The sequence below is a fragment of the Macrobrachium nipponense genome, chromosome 29 (assembly GCF_015104395.2).
Source record: "Macrobrachium nipponense isolate FS-2020 chromosome 29, ASM1510439v2, whole genome shotgun sequence".
Lineage (NCBI taxonomy): Eukaryota > Metazoa > Arthropoda > Malacostraca > Decapoda > Palaemonidae > Macrobrachium > Macrobrachium nipponense.
Window position 1 is genome coordinate 4,256,683 of NC_061092.1, and position 15,978 is coordinate 4,272,660.

The window sequence follows — 15,978 nt, forward strand, 5'->3', positions numbered from 1 at the left end:
AATGTTATGTTTTGTGGGGGGTTGGGCATTTGAATTGGGGAACAAAAGGTGGGGAAAAGGATTTTAGAAATGACTGATAAAGACTAGTGAACGCCTCCGTGGCGTGGTTTGGTATGGTGTTGGCGTCCCACATCGGTGGTCGTAAGTTCGATTCTTGGCCATTCCATCGAGGAGTGAGATGTGTATTTAAGGTGATAGAAGTTCACTTTGGATGTGGTTCGGAAAGTCCGTTTAAGCTGTTGGTCCCATTGTTGAATACCACCTGGTTATTCTACTGTGTGTGCATTCACATTATTTTGGGGAATTTAATACCATGTAATACTGTGTAGCCAATGAGCTGTTGTCTGTAGTCAAGCAAAATTTGAAAATATTGTTAAATGGTGTTTATTGAATGAGGAAGCAGCTTCAAATATGCTTAACCAGGCTTATGAGATCTTTCCAACACATCGAATGAACTAAATAACATTTGTCCCGTTCTGAGATTCCTCTGGCTCAAGAATTCTTTTGTATTCACATAGTCATACTTGTTAAACTTTCTGAGGGGGGGAGGTCCCCAAAGTTTCGAGGTGGCCCAACTGAAACCGTAAAATTAATTTCAGTGTATTTCATGTGAGGTACGACTTATGTGGGACCTGCCTATCGAGAAATTTGAGGGACCGGAAAATCGCTATCAAAGAAGGAAAGAGATTTATGTGTGCGTTTAAAAGAAATGGAACATGTCTGGTAGTGAGGGTTACTGACGTAAAAACAAAGCAGGATAGAGAACATACCCAAGGCATACTTCTGGCGATAGGAGGAAGACTGCCAGGGTTGTCTATACCAGAATGTTCCTTAACTGCTAAATCTTTTATCAACTATGCGTATAAAATCAGCAGCTTGGTAACCCGTAACGTTTTACTTTTTCGCATACTCCTGCATTTCGTACATGTAAAAGCCGTCTCCCCTACATGGGTGTCGTCCAGTCTACGTCTTATACCATCTTCCGTTCTCTGAGTGCGATCATTTCACCCCAATATACTTCGGACCATAATTTTTTGCTAAATTTTGCCATCTCACCTGTGTTTCTTACCTATGTAACCCATATCGCTGTGCAAGTGATGGTTATTAAAAAAATTCCTGTCCAGAAAGTGGTACTTAAATTTGTTCCGATACGTAATACAAACCCTCGGTCCTTTAACAATAGGAAGGTAACTAGCGGCAGCTGGGACGGTCGTAAGCTTCGAACAAGGGGAGAACGGGTAGTTAATTCTGCTTGTCCGATCCGTGCGCGCGCCCGCGCGCCGAGAGGTGAAGAATCACTTTTGCTTTCGGCCGCGGGTGTGAAGGACGTGTTCGTCATCGCTCTCTGCCCGCTTCATCGTCGTATGCTTTGTTATATTGTGTTTTTTACTAATGGTTTGGTTTGACTTGAAAAAATGAAACTGTAAGTACACTGTTTTCATTTTCATTACTTAATTATGAATCAACATGGAACTATCGCCGTAGAGACGGCGATTTCCGCTCTTTTCATGAATTGAACCCTTGAATTATGTCTCGGTGCCGAGGGCGGGCGCACTCGCGCCGAGTCATGTATTTTGGGCGAAAGTGTGTAATTGAAAGATGTAAGTACACTTTTTCATTATATTTTGCCCTGTGCGTTCGTTGCCGAGAGCTTGATTGCGCTCGGCAAGAGCCTCTTATTTTGTATGAATAGAATGCAATGAAAGTGGATTCGCAATGCAGTTTTTCTTTCATTTTCATTTATTTATTAATTGCATCAAATTTAATTTTGGATCAATTTCCGCTCTTACCCGGGAATTAATCCTTACGATTTATTGCTGTGAAAGTGAAAATAGCAAGTGCAGTATTGTTCATTTTCATATATATTTATGATAGCATCATATTATTATGGATCAAGTTTCCGCTCTTACCGGGAATTGATTTTTCCCTCTTTAAGTTCTATGAAGTGAATCGCAAGTGCAGTATTCTGTTTCATTTTCATATTACTTTTCACTGCTGTGCGGGGTAGGGGAAGCGAAGGTCTGCCAGGAAGTCGTCGGAAAGTCTCCCGCGACTCCCTTGGTATCCGATTCTTCGTCTTCTTTCCTGCCCCCCCGCTCAGCTTTCTCGTTTGTTCCGACACGGCATACAAACCTTCGGTCCTTTTTACAATAGGAAGATACTAGCGGCAGCTGGATAGGTCGTAAGCTTTCAGAACAAGGGGTTCGGTAGTTAACTGCTTGTCCGACAGGCGCGCGCGCGCGACTGGGAGGTAAACAAACCACTTTTGCTTTCGGCCTCACAGTGGATGGACGTGTGTGTTCGCTCTCTGCCCGCTGCTCGTCGTTTGCTTTCTAGTTTGTTTGTAATTTGTGTATGAAAGAGCTTGTAAGTACAGTTATTCTCTCATATCATATTAATTACGCTGCAATTGAATTATGATGGAATCTCCCCGCCTCGCTACCCCGCCCCAAGGAGAACTCTTGCCCGGGTACCGAAAGGGCGCAAATGCGGGAAGTTCAGATCATTCCCGAGATTGACCTCATGTTTTGTGTGCTCGGTGCCGGGGGCGCGAATGCACCCGGGCCGAGCCCTGTGATGTTTGTATTGACTGGTCGGAGGCGCAGTGGACATTGTATGAGGGCAGGAAGAAGCGAAGGCCTGCAAAGGAGTCGTCGGAAAGCTCTCCCGCGACTCCTTTGGTGACGGACACTTCGTCTTCTTTCCTGCCGCCCGCTCAACTTCCACGTCTCGCGCCTTCCCCTTCGGGTGGGGGCGGTGTCTAGGTCCTTCTCCTCTCCCGATGTGTCGAGTGTGGAGGAGGGCGCTAGACACCCCGACGTAGAGTTGTACTCTGGGTCCTCTATCCGCTCGTCTTCGCCCGCGAGCGGGTAGAGGATCCTCCTAATCACCCGACTTTTGCCTCCTCAGGTGCGGTTGCCGTGAAGGATGACCTCGGACACAGGTGTGGGCATCGTTTGGGACTGCAGGGCGTGCCGAGTGTCCAGGGGCTGCTCTATCATCTCGCTGGCTCCGTGGCTGTTACGCAATGCTACGGTCACAACCACCACCACGACCCTGACAACACCTGGCTACGCGTCACCTCCTCACCTGGTGTACACCCAGCACGCGGTCTCTGTGACACCCACATCGGTGCAGGGCCAGTCGCCGTAACTAGGGGGAGTGTGATGCCGCCACCTGGGTTTGCCGTGCTGCCGCGACCGGACTTCATGTGCCCGAAGAGCTCGCCCCTGGACCTCCCACCGGTACCGATGACGTCTGTGCCGTTGGTTCGACCAGCTGTATCTGCCGTACCTGCCGTGACCACCGCTGCTGTTCCTGTTCCTGATCCTGCCGTGTCTGCTGCGTTCCTGTGATGCTCGCACCTGCTGATGTTGTTCCCGTTCCTGGCGCCGCTGCTCCCGATGCTGTCTGTTCGGACAGGTACGTCCAGGCCCTGTTGCTTCGGCAACAGCAGCCCCGGCTCCGTCCTGGATGACAGACCTGACGTCGGTCCTGAGGAGGTTGACGAAGAAGAAGAAGAAGAGGAGGAAGGTGTCGTCGTCGTCTTCATCGTCTTCTTCGTCGTCGTCGTCTGCCGCCTCTTCCCCTTCTTCTTCTAAGGCTCCCCCGCCTAAGAAGAAGAAGGTCGCCTCCCCCCCCCCTAAGAAGTCTCCTTCGGGAGCTTCTAAGGGCCCGTCTCGCTCTGGTGAGACGGGGGGTTCTTCCGCTGGCGCCGCTGCTCCTTCGGGAGCAGGACCCGTCTCTTCGCAAGGAAGAAGACTACGGGGACCAGAGGGTTTCCGGGTGCCGGCTAACAACCCGGCAACTTCCTCACCTGCTGTCAGTGGTTTTCGGCCACAGCAGCAGGATCCGGCTCGGCCGCGTCGTTCGCGAGAGGTACCGAGTGTACGGGTCGCCTACCAGCGACCGTGCAGCCAGGAACCAGACCTCTGAGTCTCAGCGTCAGGTTCACGGCACGGAGCGGAAAGACTGGTGACAGCCGCTCACGCGACTCTCACCAGACCAGCTCTCGCGGCGAGCAGCTGGCTACCCGGGCGGACGTGACGGTCCATGACCGGCCACGGGCTGAGGCTGGGAAGAGGTCCCCACCCCCCGTTCGCCGGCACCAGCCACGGCTGGTACCAGCGAACTGACGCACCGTGAGGACACGCACCGGTCTCACCGTGACAGTGGAGCTCGCCGGTCGCCTGACCGTCGCTCTCACAGAGAGCGATCGGGTACGGTAACCAGCACCAAGGCTCCTGACACACGAGACGGGGCCGCTGTTCTCGGTCCAGCCGTTCTCCACAGCGAGACGGCTCGACTAGGTCTGCAGCTCGATCGCCACCGCGGGTTGACGATCGCCTGCAGTCCTCCAAGCCCGCTGGTTCTGCCAGTGAGCGAGGAGAGAGCGTCAGGTCTGCCTCTCCCATACCTTCAACCTCCTCGGTTTACACCGGGAGGGGCGAGGTATTTGAGGAGTGATCGTGAAGGGTGCGCCCTTCAGGATCCCGCCACGTCGTCGTACGCACCAGGCTCGGTTCTCGGACCAGCCAGGTCTTACGCACAGGTGGTTGGAGGAGACCGAGAGGGGGCTGTCGCTGCTCCTCTCCTTGAGGGAGGAGGGTCTCGGGAGGTGCTCCTGTTTGAGGGACTGGAACGGTCCGACTCCACAGGATGCAGTCACTCCTGAGATCCAGAGGAACTTTGCCGAGGTTATTGCGCTGATTCGTCAGCACAACGACCTCGGGGAAGGATCGCCGCTCCACCATCCGAGCCCACGTCCCGGCTCGAGTCGTTCTGGGGCCCGAAGAGGGAACCCAGACCGACGGTGGGTTTGCCGCGGTCAGAGCTGGCTGACTCAGTGCTGGACCAAGTTGAATCGCTTGTCTCTGGACAGGACGGTTCACTGAAGTCTGGCAGGTCTAGCAAGCTACTTCCACCTCCTCTGCTACGACATCGGCGGTTTTACGTGCCATCTGAAGATCCGATGCCGCCCAAACAGGTGAACCCGGAGTTAGCGAGGCTGACTCCGGGTGTGTCTCTGCAACAGCTCCTGTCCGAGAACCTGTGGTTCTCGCAGCAAGAGGCACTAGGCCTGGAATCTACCGCCATGGCAGCTTTCCAGGCCGTCTCCTGGCTAGATCTGTGGTCCCTCACAGTATCTAAGGTCGCAGCCAACTCTGGGGGAATTTCTCCCGAAGATGACTCGGCCTTCAGGAGACTTTGCCAGTCTGGGGGAAGAGCCATCTCTTTCCTTGCCCACCAGACGGTGAACCTGTGGGCCAACCTGGTTCTCCGACGAAGGGACGCTGTCCTTACTCGGGTTTCCCAGGGCGGCCGGCGTGAAGCGGCATTGGGACTTCGAAACGGACCTTTACGGAGTTCCACGTCTCTCTTCCCAGGAGAGATGGTGGACGCTGCGGTGGACAGACGGCGCACTGAGGACAGTGACCGTCTGGTTCACCAGGCAGTCTCGAAGGCTTCTGGGCAGCCTCGGACTGGCGGCCAAGTCTAAGAGCTCGGCTAGCGCTTCCTCGGCTGCTAAGACGGTTGCTGCGTCGAAGCCCCGAGGAATGACTCTGTCTTCTTCGACTTCTGGCAAGGGGGGCCGTAACCAGCCCTCCTCCCAGCCCTCCTCATCCCGTGGAGGCTCTGGGAAGAAGTCGAAGAAAGGGGGGAAACGCTAGGGACGGCGTTCCCCCTCACCTGCTGCCGGAAGTGGGGGGGTGCCTGGCCAGCCATTGGGCAACTTGGCAGCGCTACGGCGCCGAGACCTGGATTGTAGATGTCCTTCGGGAGGGATATCTATTACCCTTCGAATCTCGGCCACCCCTCACCTCCAACCCGGTCCAACAGCAGTCGTACGTCCCCGGGTCACCGAAGGACGTAGCACTCAGACAGGAGATCAAGACCAGCTGAGCAAGAGAGCTGTTAGAGATCGTCACGGATCAGTCACCGGGCTTTTACAGTCGACTCTTCCTGGTGGGAAAGTCTACGGGAGGCTGGCGCCCGGTGATGATCTCTCTCCCCTGAACCGGTTTGTTACGCCAGACCCGGTTCACGATGGAGACGGCACGCTCAGTGCTCGACTCCATCAGGGAGAACGATTTCATGCTTTCAGTGGACTTGAAGGATGCGTATTTCCAAATACCCATTCATCAGTCCTCCAGAAAGTACCTCCGCTTCATCCTCGACGGGACGGGTGTGTACCAGTTCAGGGCACTGTGCTTCGGTCTCTCACCGCCCCACAGGTGTTCACGGCGAGTGTTCACTCTGGTGTCTGCTTGGGCCCATTCGCACGGGATACGTTCTGATGAGGTATCTCGACGATTGGTTAGTCCTGGCGAGCTCCCGCTCGCAGTTGCTACAGGACAGGGATTCGACTGCTCGAGTCTGTCGCGATCTGGGGATCGTTGTGAACTTCGAGAAGTCCGATCTCGAGCCCAAGCAGAGGATGAAGTACCTGGGTATGCTGATCGACACGGTAGCAGGGCGAGTCTTCCCCGCAGACTCGCGGATCAGCAGATTCAGAGAGGCAGCCAACCAGTTTCCTGTCCTCGGCAGGAACAGGTAGCTCAGCGATGGCAAGTCGTGATCGGGACCACCTGTCGTCACGCGAGAAGTTAGTCCCTCACCCGGGCGTCATTCACCTGCACGGTCCCCTCATTCAATTGGAGACTAAAGGAGAGTTGGGTCACAGGCGACGGAGCCCCCAGCTTTCCAGTTGTCACTGACACAGGAGGTGAGGCAGGACCTAGCCTGGTGGCTCGACGGACAGGAAACTCTTAAAGGAGTGGAGGCCTCTGCGCAACTCCACCCCCCCCGAGGACATGCAGCTGGTTCTCAGACGCATCGACCGAGGGATGGGCGGGGGGCACACCTGGAGGAGTTGCTGACTTCAGGAGTGTGGGACGAGAACGACAAGCACCTTCACATCAATGTACTGGAACTCAAGGCAGCGTTCCTCGCTCTCCAAGAGTTTCAGGACACCGCTTGATGGGACACTCAGTGGTGTTGATGTGCGACAACACCACGGTGGTGGCTTACGTCAACAAACAGGGGGGCCTAGTGTCTCTCCCGTTGTACCAGTTGACTCGGCAGGTGCACGAGTGGGCTCAGGCACACTCAATAGAGCTGTCGGCACGCTACATTCCAGGGAAGAGGAATGTAGTAGCAGACACGCTCAGCCGTCGGGATCAGGTGATAGGGTCCGAATGGTCTCTACACCAGGACGTGGCGGAAAGGCTCTTCGACCTGTGGGGGCGACCAGTCGTGGATCTGTTCGCCACCCGGCACAACAGGAAGCCTCCAGGTGCCTTTTCTTCTCGGCCGTGCCGGACCCATGGGCAGCTGCAGAGGGACGCTCTTCAACACCGTGGGACAACCTCTTCGCTATGCCTTTCCCCCGTTCAGCCTGATTAGCAACGGTGACAGTCGAGCGCTGGTCACCCCGAATTCAGGATGATCCTGGTGGCTCCCAAATGGCCACAGGCCATTTGGTATCCGGACCTGCGGCTCTTCTCGCAGGAGAACCGAGAGAGATTCCCCCTTGGCACAACCTTCTCGCCCAGCCACACGTCGAGCGGTACCACGAGCAGTCCAGTCCCACGTCTTCACGGCTGGCTGTTATCCACCATCTCTTGCGAACGAGAGGCTTTTCTCGTAGCGCAGCAACAGAGATGGCTGGAAACGTCCGTCAGTCCTCTGCAGCTGTGTACCAGGGGAAGTGGGCCGTCTTCTGTGGTTGGTGTCGTAGACGGGTCTATCTCCTCTCAGAGCCACTCTTCAGCAGGTAGCGGATTTCCTCGTGTTTCTTCGCCGAGAGAAGCTCCTTTCAGTCCCCACAGTTAAAGGATACAGAGCCGCCTTGGCGCTCGTCCTGAAACTGAGGGGGTTGGACATCTCGAACTCGTTCGAGATCTCCTTGCTGATGAGGAGCTTCGAGAGGTCTGCCCACCCAGGGAACTCAGGCCCCCTGCGTGGGACGTGACTCTCGTCCTTAGGAGTCTGACTCGAACACCGTTCGAGCCACTCCGAGAGTCGTCAGACAGGGATCTGACCCTCAAGACCCTCTTCTTGCTGGCCCTGGCATCGGCGAAGAGCGTAGGGGAACTTCATGGTCTTTCCTATGATGTACGACACTCCAGGGGATGGGGATCCGTGACGCCTCGATTTCGTCCCGAACTTCGTTGCGAAGACTCAGAAACCGTCAGTCCCTGATGACAGGTTCGAGTCATTCACGATTCCCTCCCTATTGGGACTTCACCGATAATGATGCGGATGAGATGCTGCTTTGTCCTGTGAGGGCGCTACGGCGCTATCTGAAGAGAACTCGACACCTCAGGCCTGAGTGTCGACGGCCTCTTCGTTAGCACCGGGGTCACCAGAAAGAAGTATCCAAGAACACTCTTTCATTCTGGCTGCGTGAGGTCATCAGGAGGGCGTATGAGGCTGATGGTAGTGACGACATCCGTACGTCCCGTCCGAGAGCTCACGAAGTCAGAAGTATTGGCCCCTCGTTGGCGTTTCGCAAGAACTTCTCCGTGGCGCAGGTCCTGAAGGCAGGGGTCTGGTCTAACCAGACTACCTTTACGTCCTTCTACCTTCGGGATATTGCCCACAGGTCCTTGGATACCTTTTCCTTGGGACCCGTGGTGGCTGCTCAACAAGTTGTGTAGCTAACCCAGACCCTCGCAGGCTGAACAGCATCGAGTCCTGGTGTGACTGTGTGGATGGATGTGTGAGTGAGTGAGTGACTGGCTCTCTCTCCCATCTTTTCCTTCCCCTCTACCTGTGGGCAGAGGGCCATGGTCGTCACACGCTGGATGAGGACGAGATGCAGGTGAGCTATATGACAGAGCCCCATCCTATCCCTTTCACTAGGGATAGGAGCAGAATATCCACTTCCTTCTACAAGGGGGGGAAGTGGATGCCTACAAGAGTCAAACCCATGACTTTATATTTGCTCCTGTACAGGAACAAGTTCTTGCATTGCTGGTACTAAGAGATGCGCATGCACCCCTCTCTTAGTACTCGGTCCAGAGGTCTGACCATTGATGCCTGCGGGTGGGTCACACCCCGATCAATCGGACAGAGGCTTGGATCCCTCCTCGCTCTTACGACCAGGGAGGCTTCCAAGGTAGGCTAAGAACACCAGTCTGTTCACAAAAGACTCAGATTCCACCCACCAAGAAGTGAGTCTTCCTATTGTAAAAGGACCGAAGGTTTGTATGCCGTGTCGGAACAAATGACAATTTGTCCAAATTGCATTTTTCCTAACTATACAAACCTGAGGTCCTTTTACACATAGCCCCACCTCATGCCACCCCTCACTCTGCAGTTTTTGCTTGGGCCAAAGCAAAAGTGATTTTGTTTACCTCCCATCGCGCGCACGCGCGCCTGTCGGACAAAGCAGTTTAACTACCGAACCCCTTGTTCGAAAGCTTACGACCTATCCAGCTGCCGCTAGTATCTTCCTATTGTAAAAGGACCTCAGGTTTGTATAGTTAGGAAAAAATGCAATTTTGGACAAATTGTCATATTTTGTTTTTGGGGTCTTCCTTCCGTTCGGGGTGGGGCATGTCCTCCCCCCCCGTGCGCGACGGAACCCCTCTTACTAATCTGTCTGTGCTACCGCAGGTGCTACATCCGTGGAGACGACCTTGGACAGGTATGGACCACTGCGGCTGCAGGGCGTGCCTAGCATCCACGATCTGCTGCAGAGTCTAGCGAGGTCTGGGGCGGTGACCTTGGAGTGGAGCTGCTTCCCCCCGCTGGTCTACACTCCCCATGCTGTGTCGGTGACGCCGTCTGCCGCTTCTAGGGCCGGTCGCCGCCGTACCGAGGAGGGGTGTGCCGCCGCCGCCTGTGTTTTCTTCGTGTTGCCTGCCCCAGACTTCCGCTGTTCCAGCAGCTCGCCCCTGGACCGACCGCCAGTACCACGCTGGCTGCGATGATTCTAAGAGGCGATGGCTGGGCCTGCCGTACCTGTCGCTGATGTGGTTCCCGCTACTGGCTTGGCTGTCCCTTCTGTGTTTACCGCTGCCGCTGTTCCTGCCGCTCCTGAGCTGGTTGCTGTTCCTGTCGCTCCTGGTTCCTGCGGCTGTCCATGCTGGTCCTGCCCATGGTGTGTCTTCCCCAGTCCCAGGTCCTTCCGGACAGGTGCAGTCGGGCCGTGTTGCTTCGGCAATAGGCCCGACTCTGGCCTGGATGGAGGACCTGACGACTGTCCTGCGTGAGCTGACGAAGAAGAGGAAGGTGTCATCTTCGTCTTCGTCTGTTGCTGCCTCTTCCCCTTCGACCTTCTAAGGCCCCATAAGCCGAAGAAGAAGAAGGCTGCCTCCCCCCCCTAAGAAGTCTCCTTCGGGAACTTCTAAGGGCCCGTCCCACCGAGGTGGGACGGGGGGTCCTTCTGCTGGTCCTCCTGCTCCTTCGGGAGCGGGGCCCGTCTCCCCTTCCGTAAGGAAGAGATAGACGGGGACCAGAGGAGTATCGGTTAGCTCTGGTACTTCCTCGCCTGGTGCTAGCGGCGATGCCGCTACGCCAGGTTCCGGCTCGGTCTCTCGTTCGCGGGAGGGAGATCCCGAGTGTACGCTCTACCCTCGGGAGACCGTGCAGCCCAAAGTTTCGGCGCCAGAGTTCGCTCGGCGCCAAGACCACGGCACGGAGCAGAAGGCTGGCGAGAACCGCTCAAGGTGACTCTCGCCAGGCCCAGCGGCCGCTCTCGCAGCGACCAGCTGGTAACCGGGTTTTTTTGGTTATTCCCCCTAAGAAGACTCCTTCGGGAACTTCGAAGGGCTCGTCACATTCCGGTGTGACGGGGGGGTTCTTCTGCTGGTCCTCCTGTTCCTTCGGGAACGGGGCCCGTCTCCCCTTCTGAGAAGAAGAAAAAGACGGGGACCAAGGGTGTGCTGGCTACCGCTGGTACACCCTCGCCTGGTCTTGGCAGCTCTGCTGCTAAGCCAGGTACCGGCTCGGTTTCTCGTCCGCGAGAAGTTCCGAGTGTACGATCTCCTTCGGGTGACCGTGCAGCCAAAGTTAAGACGCCTGAGTTCGCTCAGCGTCATGACGAGGCACGGAGCAGAAGACTGTCGAGAGCCGCTCAGGTGACTCTCGCCAGGCCAGCGCCGCTCTCGCAGCGACCAGCCGGTACCAACGTCGGTGGACGTGACGGTCTCTGACCAGCCACGGGTGGAGGCTGGGACGAGGTCCCCCAGGGTCCCCTCCCCGACCGACGGTACCAGCCTCGGCTGGTACCAGCGGTTTGACTGTGCCGCGAGGAGACGCTCACCGGTCTCACGGCGAAAGCGAGCTCTGAAGGTCACCTGACCGCCGCTCCCACAGGGACCGGGCGGATACGATGACCAGCAGCAGCTCGTCTGACGCATGGGACCTGGGGTCGACGTGCTCAGTCGAGCCGCTCGACAGGTGAGCGGCACGGCCAGGCGCTGCAGATCGATCCCCACCGCGGGTTGGTGATCGGCTGCAGCCCCCCACGGTACGCTGGTCTGCCAGCGAGACGGGGGGGAGCGTCAGGTCTGTCTCTCCACTACCTTCAACTTCCTCGGGCTACACCGGGAAGAGCGAGGTACTAGGAGTTGATCTGAGAGGTGCGCGCTCACGATCCCGTCACGACGCCGCACGTGCCACGTATGGTCTAGACCAAACCAGGACGTACGCGCAAGTGATTGGAGGCGACCGTCAGGGGGAGAGTGGGTAGCGTCAGTTCTGTCTCTCCGATACCTTCAAACTTCCTCGGCATACGCCAGGAAGAGCGAGGTATATAGGAGTGATCGTGAGAGATGCGCCGCTCACGATCCCGTCACGACGCCGCACGTGCCAGGTTGGTCTTAGGACCAACCAGGACGTACGCGCAAGTGATTGGAGGCAACCGTCAGGGATCTGTTACTGGTCCTTCTTCTGAAGGAGGAGGGTCCTGGGAGCTGCTCTTGTTGGAGGGACTGGACGGTCCGACTCCTCAAGACGCTTGTAACTTCCGAGATTCAGAGTAACTTTACCCAGGTTATTGCACTGATTCGTCAGCACAACGACCGGAGGGGAAGGATCGCCGCTCCCACCAGCAGAGCCCATGTCTCTGCTCGAGTCGTTTTGGGGCCCGAGAGGGAACCCAAACCGACGGTGGGTATGCCGCGATCGGAGCTTGCCGATTCTGTCTTGAACTAGAGTCTCTCGTCTCCGGACAAGAAGGCTCTCTCAGTTCTGGCCGGTCGATCAAGCTACTTCCACCTCCTCTACTGCGACAGCGGCGTTTCTACGTGTCTTCGGACACCGTATTTAAATACTCCTTCGGTCCTCCTGAGAGGTTTCGACCTCGACGAGGACTGGAATGAGTCGGCGGAGGACGGTATCGGCCTTCTCTCCTGTCAGGTGTCGATCAGCCCCCCCCACCCAGACGACGTTCACAGTGGCGGGCAGACCCTTACCTACAGTGAGAGTTCGTAACCCTCCTCGGGAAAACGTTTTCTCCTGACGATACGTTTTCCCAGACTCTGAGAGGCCATCGCCGCAAGGCGATGGCTGCTCCTACTCTTCTCCAACTGCTAGTTCCACTGGGAAGGAGAGCGAGTATCCAATTCCTCCCCCATTCCCTCTCTCCTTACGGCTACGAGGGAAAGGGGAAGGATCCTACAGAGATTTCTCTGTAGGATCCCACGTTGGGGGCTGCGCTACCAGGGGGGGACCTTTCGGGTCCTACCTGACGTAAGCCCCGGTCGTTGAGGAGGGATCCTGCCCCATTCTCGATTTCTACGGGAATCGAGAGGACACCAGCCGATATCGTTTGACGAATTCGGTGGGGGTTTTCGCAGACTGCTTAGAATCTACGGAATTTCTAGCGCATTCAGAGTGTTAGAGTTTCTTACGATCTCCAAACACTTAGGCGAGACCACGGTCCAAAGTGAGCGAGACGAGAATCCCCGATATGTTACACGATAATCGGGAACCTCGCCTATGCTCGAATTCCTGGAATTTCTAGCATTAGGAAGAAGACTGCTGCTGAAAGAAGACTATCTCACAGTAGGCGACCAACCTGGAATAGAGAAGAACGGACGGGAATATCCAGTTTGGCTTGAACTATCGTCTTAGTATTCTGTTCACCATTGAAGCTTTCCTTCGAGGAAGACTTCTCCTTCACTCTCTTTAATAGAGAACGAAGGTGGTCGATCTCCAATCCTTATTTTGTTTTCTTGAAGGAAAGAATTTAGGATGGAGATCGTTGTTCAGAATCCTACAATATACTACGTATATTAACCTCGCGACATGATTCTGCTAAGCAGTTGAATGGTCCGAGGGGTAGGCGCATATCCTGGTTATTTTACGGATTGCGACTTAGACGAAAAGTATTCTAATTGAACTGCAACCCGGGTTGCCTGCAACCTCCCAGGAGTTTCCAGTTTTCAATTTATATACTTATGGTGTTGTCACAACAACACCATTTTAGCTTTTATATTTACCGAAATTCGTTTCGCTTAAATATAATTGCTCGAGCATATCTTTTTTATGCTCGGTGGTTCTAGCCGAACGCATTCCTTCGTGGGAAGGATTACTTGGCAACTCAGATGACGAGTCAGCGACAGCTACTGCGTATTGAATTGCCCGAGGCATTTCAGTATCAGCTGCCGCTTTGAGATAGACGGTTGTTTATGTCTTTCTCACCTGTTTTGATTGAATAACAACCGTATCTCTGCCCAACAATCACGGACTTAAGTCTCTGATTAACGGGGATTCTCGCATACATGAATGACCATCTACTGCTGAGAAACGCTAGTATTCATCGTCTTCGGTATTGCGAGAATTTTTAAACAGAGATATCTATTCGACTCTCATCTTTCTGTTTTACCGCACGGTAACAGAATTCTGTAATAGTCTCTTGCTGCATCGTATCCCGATAATGCTGAATGATTTTTGCGGAATCTGAGTTTGTCCTCAAAATATCTTTATATTCGGAGGTGTACAATTGTTCATTGTTCACCCCGGATTAGCAGATGTATTGAAAGACATCGCCTACTCCCACACCTGCCAGCTCCCAAACGTTCAGCCCATGAGAAGCAGTTCTTCAAGCGCTCTCCCCTGTGTTTCATTACTGAATAACGCCCCGCCTTTCATTGCACAACGAACAGCAATGAAATGGCGGTTAGCGTTTTCAGTCATTTGTAAGCACAGGTTTAGAATGTTGAGATTCCTTCTCTCGATTCAGCTGGAAGACGTAGGTTGCATTCATTGCCTACCTTCGTCTTCAACGTCACATAGTTGTTGTTTCTCCTTAAGCTGAGATTCAACGTCTATGAGATTTTCTTGCCATCAGGGACCTCGGTCTTTTGAAGGCAATTGACTTTCGCCTTTTGAGCTTATGCATTAAGAGAATCATCGCCGCGCCGTCCGGCATCGGTGACTAACAAATATTTTATTTGTTTGGTCTCTCAGCATAACTAAAGGGAGGGCGAAGGTCACGTGACTTACCGGATGCTTGGACAACTTGCCTCTACTGATTCCGAACCAGTCAGTCGGCAGCTGTCAGAGCGCCCGAGTCAGTTACGAACTATGCTGTGGACTTAGTTCGGTGTTCCAGAGCAATCATTACTTCGTCTTAATAGCTTGTCAGTATGAGTACTGTACATAACCAAAGTCGAGAAGAGGGATAGGTCATACGACTATTCCCTTCTTTCCGTCTTAGGTAACTGCATGACTTCTCTGAGAAGTCAAGCACAAAGGGGATGGGGATTTGTGACGCTCGATTTCGTACCGATCTTCGTAGCGAAGACTCAGAACCTTCGGTAACTGACGATTGGTTCGAGTCCTTCACAATACCCTCCCTAATGGACTTCACCGCCTCCGATACGAAGGCTATGCTGCTTTCGTCCTGTGAAGGTGCGGACGGAGCTGTCTGAAGAACTCGACACCCAGGATGAGTGTGGACGCCTCTTCATCATTCTCTCGCGTTCCGCAAGAACTTCTCCGTGGCGCAGGTAATGAAGGCAGGCGCCTGGTCCAACCGGACCGCATGCACCTCCTTCTACCTTCAGGATATTGCCCACAGTTCCTTGGATCTTTTTCCTTAGGAACCGTGGTGGTTTTGCTCAACACGTTGTGTAGTTAACCCAGACCCTCGCAGGCTGAACAGCATCGAGTCCTGGTGTGACCGTAAGAATGGATGAGGAATGAGAGTGTGACTGCTCCTCTTCCCATCTTTTTCTTCCTCTACCTTTGGGTAGAGGGACACGGTCGTCACCCTGCTGGGTAAGGACGAGATGCAGGTGAGCTACTCAATAGAGCACCATCCTATCCCTTTCAGTAGGGATAAGAGTAAATATCCACCACTTCCTCCAACAAGGGGGAGGAAGTGGATGCCAAATTGAGACAAACACATCATTTTATGATTGTCTCTTGCAAACAGGAACAAGTTCTTGCTTGCTGGTACGAAGAGATACGCTTGCCTCTCTCTTAGTACTTGGCCCAGAGGTCTGACCATTGATCCTGCGGTGCACACCCCGATCAATCGGACAGAGGTTTGGATCCCTCCCTTGCTCTTACGACCAGGGAGGCACTCCAGGGTTGGACGAACACCAGTCTGTTCACCAAAAGACTCAGATTCCTCCCCACCAAGAAGTGAGTCTTCCTATTGTTAAAGGGACCGAGGGTTTGTATTACGTATCGGAACAAATGACAATTTGTCGAAAATTGCATTTTTCCTAACTATACAAACCTGAGGTCCTTTACATATAGTCCCACCTCATGCCACCCCTCACTCTGCAACTTTTTGCATGGGCCTAAAGCAAAAGTGATTCTTCACCTCTCGGGCGCGCGGCGCGCGCACGATCGGACAAGCAGTTAACTACCGTTCTCCCTTGTTCGAAGCTTACGACCGTCCCAGCTGCCGCTAGTTACCTTCCTATTGTTAAAGGACCTCAGGTTTGTATAGTTTAGGAAAAATGACAATTTTCGACAATTGTCCATTTTTTTTGAACCACATCAAAT